The sequence below is a fragment of the Solanum dulcamara genome, chromosome 1 (assembly GCF_947179165.1).
Source record: "Solanum dulcamara chromosome 1, daSolDulc1.2, whole genome shotgun sequence".
Lineage (NCBI taxonomy): Eukaryota > Viridiplantae > Streptophyta > Magnoliopsida > Solanales > Solanaceae > Solanum > Solanum dulcamara.
Window position 1 is genome coordinate 59307381 of NC_077237.1, and position 8454 is coordinate 59315834.

Sequence of the window (8454 nt, forward strand, 5' to 3'; positions counted from 1 at the left end):
GGTCCACAATGACCCAAACCGAATCATGTTGTCTTCTAGTATGAGTCAAACCCGTGATAAAATCCATGTTCACATCTTCCCACTTCCATGTAGAAATTTTGATTTCATGAGCTAAACCTCCCGGCCTTTAATGTTCAACTTTCACTTGTTGGAAATTAGGACACTTAGCCACGAACTCCTCTATGTCCTTCTTCATACCACTCCACCAATACACTTCCCTTAAGTCATGATGCATCTTGGTGGATCCCAAATGAATTAAATACCGAGAACTATGGGCCTCATTCAATATTAACTCTCTTATTCCATCAACATTTGGAACATACAACCGACCTTGGTAACATAGTACCCCATCTTCTCCTAGGAAGAAAGCCTCAACGGATTTTTTGGCAACTGAATTCTTCAATTCGACCAAAGTTGGATCATTGTCTTGCTTGGCCTTGACTTCTACCGCAAAAGACGATTCTGAAACATTATGTATAAGAACGCCTATATCATTGGAATCAACCAAATGCATATCTAAACGTGCCAATCTATGGACCTCTTTAACCAATTCCTTTTTACCTTCCTCAACATGTGTGGCACTACCCATAGACAACCGACTAAGAGCATCGGCTACAATATTTGCCTTACCCGGATGGTAGAATACGCTCATGTCATAGTCTTTTAGGAGTTCAAGCCACCTCCTTTGCCTAATGTTTAAGCCCTTTTAACTAAACACATATTCCAAGCTTTTGTGGTCCGTAAACACATCAACATGCACCCCATAAATATAGTGGCACCAAATTTTCAATACAAACACAACCGCCGCAAATTCAAGATCATGAGTTGAGTAGTTTCTTTCATGTACTTTAAGTTGCGTAGAGGCAAAGGCTATAACCTTACCATGTTGCATCAATACACAAACCAAATCAACACGTGAAGCATCACAATAAACAACAAACCCATCTGAACCTTCAGGCAATGTCAAAATAGGAGCCGACGTAAGACGATCTTTCAATATTTGGAAGCTTTTCACACATTCTTCCGACCATTGAAATTTTTTCTTCTTTTGTGTCAAATTAGTTGAAGGCGAAGTAATAGATGAGAACACTTCAACAAACCTTCTGTAGTATCCGGCTAAGCCCAAAAAGCTTTAGATGTCCGAAAGAGATAATGGTCTAGGCTAATTTTTAACCGCCTCTATTTTTGTTGGATCTACTTTAATCCCATCACCGGACACCACATGGACAAGAAATACAACCTCTCTTAGCCAAAATTTGCACTTCCTAAATTTAGCGAATAGTTTCTTTTCCCTCAATGTTTGCAACACAATCCTCAAGTGACCCATATGATCTTTCTCATTCCGAGAGTAAATCAAGATATCATTAATAAACACCACTACAAATATATCCAAATATGGCTTGATAATGTGATTCATCAAATCCATGAATATAGAGGGAGAATTTGTCAACCCAAATGACATTACTACAAATTCAAAATGACCATACCTTATCCAAAAAGCTGTCTTTGGAATTTCACACTCCCTTACCCTCAATTAATGATAACCGGAATGGAAGTTAATCTTAGAAAAATAGCTTGCTCCTTGTAATTGATCAAACAAGTCATCTATTCTTGGGATTGGATATTTTTTATTTATGGTGACCTTATTCAATTATCGTAGTCTATACACATTTGGAGCGACCCATCTTTCTTCCTAACAAATAACACGGGAGCACCCCATGGTAAAATACTTGGTCTTATAAAACCCTTATCGAACAAATCCTTCAATTATTCTTTCAACTCATTAAGTTCTGCCAGAGCCATACGGTAAGGAGGAATAGAGATAGGTTGGGTATTGGGAAGGAGATCTATGCCAAAGTCAATCTCCCTTTCGGGAGGAACACCGGGAAAATCATCGGGAAAAACATCAAAGAACTCATTAACTAAAGGGACCGACTCAAGAGTAGGAGTTTTGGAGTCAATATCCCTAACTCGCACAATATGATAAATGAACCCCTTGGAAATCATTATTTGAGCCTTAATACATGAGATAAATCGACTCTTAACCACTGAATCATTACCCTTCTATTCAATAATAGCCTCATTAGGGAAGTGAAACTTAACTACACAGGTTCTACAATATATAGATGCATAAGCGGCATGTAACAAATTCATAAAAAGAATGATGTCGAAGTTAGTCATATCAAGTTCAACAAGGTCACATGGAATAACTTTATACAAGACCCATACAGAATAATTTCTATAAGCTCTCTTGGCTAATACCGAACCACCAACAAGAGTATAAGCCAAGAAAGGTTCTATTAACACTTCGGGGAACACATCAAACCTTATAGCAATATAAGGAGTAACAAAAGAAAAATTGGCATTCGAATCAACTAATGTATATACATCAAAGTTAAAGACTCATAAAATACCTGTGACCACATCGGGAGCCTCATCAACCTCTTGCCTATCATGAAGAGCATAGAATCGGTTGTTGCGTTGGCCACCCTTAGGTTGAGCTTGGGCGTCTTGTTGCACTTGGCCTCCTATAGGACGACCATCTCCACCCTTTTTGTCTACAAGAGGGCACTCAAATCACTTATGGCCCATCTTGCCACATCCATAGAAAGCACCTATTCCGATCAAGCACTTTCATCCGTGATTCCTTTCATACTTTGCACATTTTGGAAGAGAAGGGTTACTAGCATTTGCACCTCCTTCACCTTGAGCTTTGGGGTATGGCACCCTATCCTTAAGAAACTTCTTCCACAATATTAGGCCTTGATCAGAGCATCTACTACTACCAACGGTCCTAGCATTGGAGAACCCACCTTCATACGGGGCCCTATTAGAATCTCTCATCCTCATTTCTTTGAGATTTTACACCTCAATTTGTTCGGCAAAAGTCATGAGCCGAGATATGTCCATCTCCTTAACAAGCATAGAGGTGAGACATTTCTTAGCAACCAAGTCGGACACCCTTGATATAAATTTACTCATTCGGGCACGTGGATCGACAACTATCGAAGGAGCATACTTGGATAACTTAGTAAACTTGAGGGCATAGTCCCTCATCCCCATGTTGCCTTGTCGAAGATTTATAAACTCTAATACTTTAGCCTCCCTTAACTCAAGAGGGAAAAAGTGATCAAGGAAAGCAATTTTGAAAGCTTCCCATTCCCAGGACCTTCATCCACCTTCTCCAACTTCCATTGAGTATACCATAGTTGAGCAACACCTTGAGCTGTTAAGCCACCAACTCCGCCTTTTCTTCCGAAGTCACCCCGAAAATACTCACTATTTTGTAGACCTCTAAAATTTCATGGATCAAGGGTCGATGAGGACTCACCATAACACCTTCGGATAGGAATGCCTACTAATTACATGGACAATAAGGATCTTCAATCTCAACCCCTACATTATGAGACAATGTAGGCAAAAAGTATGCATTAGTACGTTGGAATGTACTAAGTATGAGGGCGTGACATACAACGTAAATCATGAAATGCAAAGCTTAAGTAAATCACATGATAAGATGGAATACGTAAAGTCATGAGAAAATTATATTGACCAAAGCATTTAAAAGCATAACTTCAAAATTATAACATACTTAAGAAATAATACATATGTGGGATAGGAACCATAACCGACAATAAGACCATGCGAGCTATAACATGGAATCCGATGATACCCACATCGACAAGAACGAGGTTACTTTGCCAAGGTAGACTCCTAATCATGAACATGTGCTATATATGGATCAACTAGCTAGGTCATAAAGGCAACCTACGGTGGCATGTAGTTTATGGAATATGAGGCTGCTACTAAGGCTTTTGGTAGGGCCTCCACCTCAAGTCAACTCAGTGCTAAGTCAAATCCCACAGAATACATACATAACATAAGATCATAATATCATATATCATAGTCATGATCATAGGCTTGAAATCATACAATAACTCATTTTTATAACATACTTGTAATGTGAGATTTGTCCTTTAATTATTACAATCATATTTGTATAAGTCATATCGTTAGGACTTAGGTCACCACATAGGGTCCTAATTCACCTTTTAGGACTTAGGTCACCACATAGGGTCCTAAGTCACCTTTTAGGCCTTAGGTCACCACATAGGTTCCTAAGTCACCTTTTAGGCCTTAGGTCACCACATAGGGCCGTAAGTCACCTTACTTCATAACTTGCATGAAATTCCATAATTTGAAACATACTTATAATTCATGATCATAATGGAAATACTTAGTCATAATTCATACTTTGAAAATACATGACCATAGCTTGAACTTGGAATTAGGATATGTCATGAATGCATGATCAATTGACTTAAAACTCATGAAATTAACTTGAAAACATGCATGACCGTAAACTTTATATCAGTCCATACACAATTCATATAGATAATATCATTTAGCAGCATAATTTAAAATACTCATAATTTGCATCATGAACCCTAGAAATCAAAATAGGAGAATTCATGAAAAACTCTTCAATTTAATTCAATAACCATCAAATTATACCAAAATAGACTCATGATCACGCTTTAAATAAACATTTATGCAATTGGAATAGAGATCACAAAACCCATAAAATACCATATTTTAATTTAATAGAAAGCCTTTAGAAATTGATTGGGCTTCATGGATGAAAGGATCCATGAATCAATGCCCACATACCTTGAGTGAGAACACAAATTAATTTGGAAGAACTTGAGAATTTTGATGGAGAAATTGAGTGAATTTGCTTGAAATGTTCAATGGAAACCCTTGAGAGCCTTTTTGTAAAGAGAAATATTTGATAGATGAATTGTAGAAGAATGAATTGAATTAGAGGTTTAGGTTAATTTATAGAGTTGAATTAGGTCCTAAAAATGTCTAGATTCATTAACTAATAATTTGGGAAAAGTCTAAAACACCCTTAAAAAAACTTAAATTCGGCCAGAAGACCTTTCCAGGTCCGCGACGCGGTCCTTTCACGGCCATCTCGACCAAAAACCTGCCCCAGGTCTGCGACATAGTCCTGTCCCAGACCACACTATTTTATGGTCTTTTCCAGAAATCTATCTTCCGATCTACGAGTCCTAAAAATCTATCGAGATCATTTTTCTGCAGGTTTTGACCCCATGATCGATATTTCGAACTCGGATTTTCCAAAAAGATTAAGGATAATGCGTCTTGAGTGTCCCATTTCCAAGGCATTATTAAGGTATTTTGTGGGCATTTTTGAGGGATGTTACAGGCTTTTGGTAGGGCTCCCACCTCAAAGTCCGCTCGGTGTTAAGTCAAATCCCACAGAATACATATCAAAGTAATCATACTTAATATATATCATAAAATTGTTCATAAAATTCATAGATCATAGAGTAGCTCATTTTCATATCATACTTGCAATGTGAGTATAAGCTTTTCAACATTACAATATCATACTTGCTTAATTCACATCAAAAGGTTCCTAGGTCACCACATAAGGCCCTAAGTCACCTTTCTTCGTAATAGGCATTTAATTCATAACTTAAACATAATTCTAATTCATCATCATATCTCATACTTGAATTTAGAGTAAAATTCATATACATGGTCAATTTGAATGAAAACCATGATAAGACCTTGAAATCATTGAGTTCATATTCATACATCATAAAGTCATCATTGAAAGTAGCTTTATGTATGGGCAATCATAATTCAACTTGATATCATGTAATTCATGTAGAAATATACTTGTAATGATTATTTATTATGACTAAAAACATGATTGAAACAACCCAATACAATTCAACAAACTAGGGTTACAAACCCAATTGAAATTTATGAGATTTTAAATAGAAATCTTGGGACTCCATGGGTGAAAGGTATCCATGGATCAAACCTTATACCTTGAATGAATTTGATCATAGAATTGAAAAAGAAGATTTGTTCTTGAAGAAACCCTAGCCAAACTTGACGAAGAAGATGAACTCTTAAAGTAATCCTTAAGAGAGAAGTCTTTAAGTTGTTTGAGAATTAATGATGGAAAAGAATAGGTTTAGTAGTATTTAGGATATTTTCGTAATGGATGTAGTCCCAAAAACATCCACATATATTCATGAAAGAATAGGAAATGGACGAATTATCCCTCATTTAACTGAAACTAGGGCTCACCACAGAGGACCCATCATGGACCGTGATGCTCATTACGGCCTTTGGTTGTGTCCGTGAAAATCAACGTAAACTTAAATCTTGGGAGTTGCAGAGAAAAATTTCAGAACTTCCTCCACGGAACCCTTCATGGTCCATGGAGGGCATCACAGTACATGAATTGTAGACGTGGTGCAGGACCTATAGGGAGGTCTGTAGGAGTGACCACCACGAAACCCACCGTGGTTCATGAAAGGCTACACAGCCCATGGTGGTGAGGCGTGGTTGTTGGCTTGGGTTCATATTCTGATATCTCAGGGGAGGGGTCACCACGGAGGGCATCACGGCCCGTGGTACTCACCACGGTCCGTGGTCCCTTTGTGCAGGTTTGACTTTTAGGGTTACCACCATGATGGCTCACCACGAGGCATGGTAAGGACCACGACCCATGATGGCCTTCCGTTTTGATCATCATTTTATGACTTTCCAAATTTCAGGGTCTTACAATATATCCCCCTTGGGAACATTCATCCTTAAATGGCACTCAAGCTAGCATGAATGGAATAGGAAAGGAACATAACAACCCAACATGAATGCAAAACATTTTGATAATGGATAAAACATAAAATCTTTAATCGCAAGCAAAACCATAACTTTAAAACTCATTTCATAAACATGAATGCATATGAAACCATGAAACTAACTGAAATGCATGATTTGGGCTGGTTGGATCATGAAGGATCTAAATACCTCAACTAGACATGGAAAGAAAGAGATGAGGATATTGGGACATAATATGGTCTTCGTCCTCCTATGTATCACCCTCAACCTCTTCATTCCTCCATAATACTTTAACTGAAGCTACTTCTTTGTTTTTCAATATTCTAAATTGTGGACCAATATCTTAATCAGAACCTCTTCATATGCAAGACTCTTCTTACCCTCAATGATGTCTAATAGAATAATGGAGCTAGGATCACCAACAAACTTCTTCAATAATAATAAATGGAACACCGGATGCAACAATGCCAAATCTGAAGGAAAATCCAACTCACAAGCCACCTTACCAGTTCGCCTCAAAATCTGATACGGGACAACATAGCGGGGACTTAGTTTCCCTTTCTTATCAAAATGCATCACACCCTTCATGGGTGAAATTTTCAAGTAAACCCAATCATTAACTTCAAATTCAAGTTCCCTTCTCCTCACATCTAAATAGAACTTTTGTTGGCTTTGGGCTATTTTCAATCTTCTTCTAATGAGTCTAACTTTATCCATAGCTTAAAATACCAACTTGGGTCTTATAAAAGCAACTTCATCTACCTCAAACCAACCTATAGGACATCTACACTGCCTACCATACAAAGCTTCAAATGGAGCCATCTCGATGCTAGAGCAATAACATTATTATAAGCAAACTCCATTAACGGTAAATGGTCATCCCAATTCCTTTTAAAATAAATCACACATGATGTCAACATATCCTCTAATATCTGAATGGTATGTTCGGCCTGGCCATCTATTTGTGGGTGAAAGGTCGTACTCAGCTTCACTTGGGTACCAAGACCATTTTAGAAAGATCTCCAAAAACTGAGATGTAAATTGAGTACCTCAATCAGATATCATAGGCAATGGGACACTATGAAGGTTAACCAACTCTCGGATATACAATCTAGCATAGTCCTTAAATGAATATGAACTCTTAACTAGGAGAAAATGAGCCAACTTAGTCATTCGGTCAACAATCACCCAAATGGAATCATATTTCCTACGAGTATGAGGCAAACCTATAATGAAGTCCATATTGAAGGCTTCCCACTTCCAAGTAGGAATCTCAATGTCTTGAGCCAAACTTCTCAGTTTTTTATGCTCAACTTTCACTTGTTGACAATTAGGAAACATAACTACAAACTCTGCAATGTCCCTCTTTCATGCCATTCCACCAATACACTTCCCTCAAATATCGATACATCTTTGTAGAACCAGGATGAATAGAATACCGTGAACTATGAGCCTCGAACAATATCATATCTTTCAAGCCATCAACATTAGGTACACACAATTGGCATTGATATCTCAAAACACCATCTTCCCTTAGGGGAGAAAGCCTCAATGGCTTTTTCATCAACAGTTTTCTTCAATTTGACCAAAGCAGGATCACCATCCTACTTTGCCTTTACATCCACCACAAGAGATAATTCGAAACCATTCTGCACAATAACACCACCAGCTTCTGAATCAACCAATCACACACCCAAATAGGCTAATCTATGCACATCCCGAACTAGCTCTTTATTTTTATCATCAATATAGGAAATACTATTCATCGACAATTTACTAAGAGCA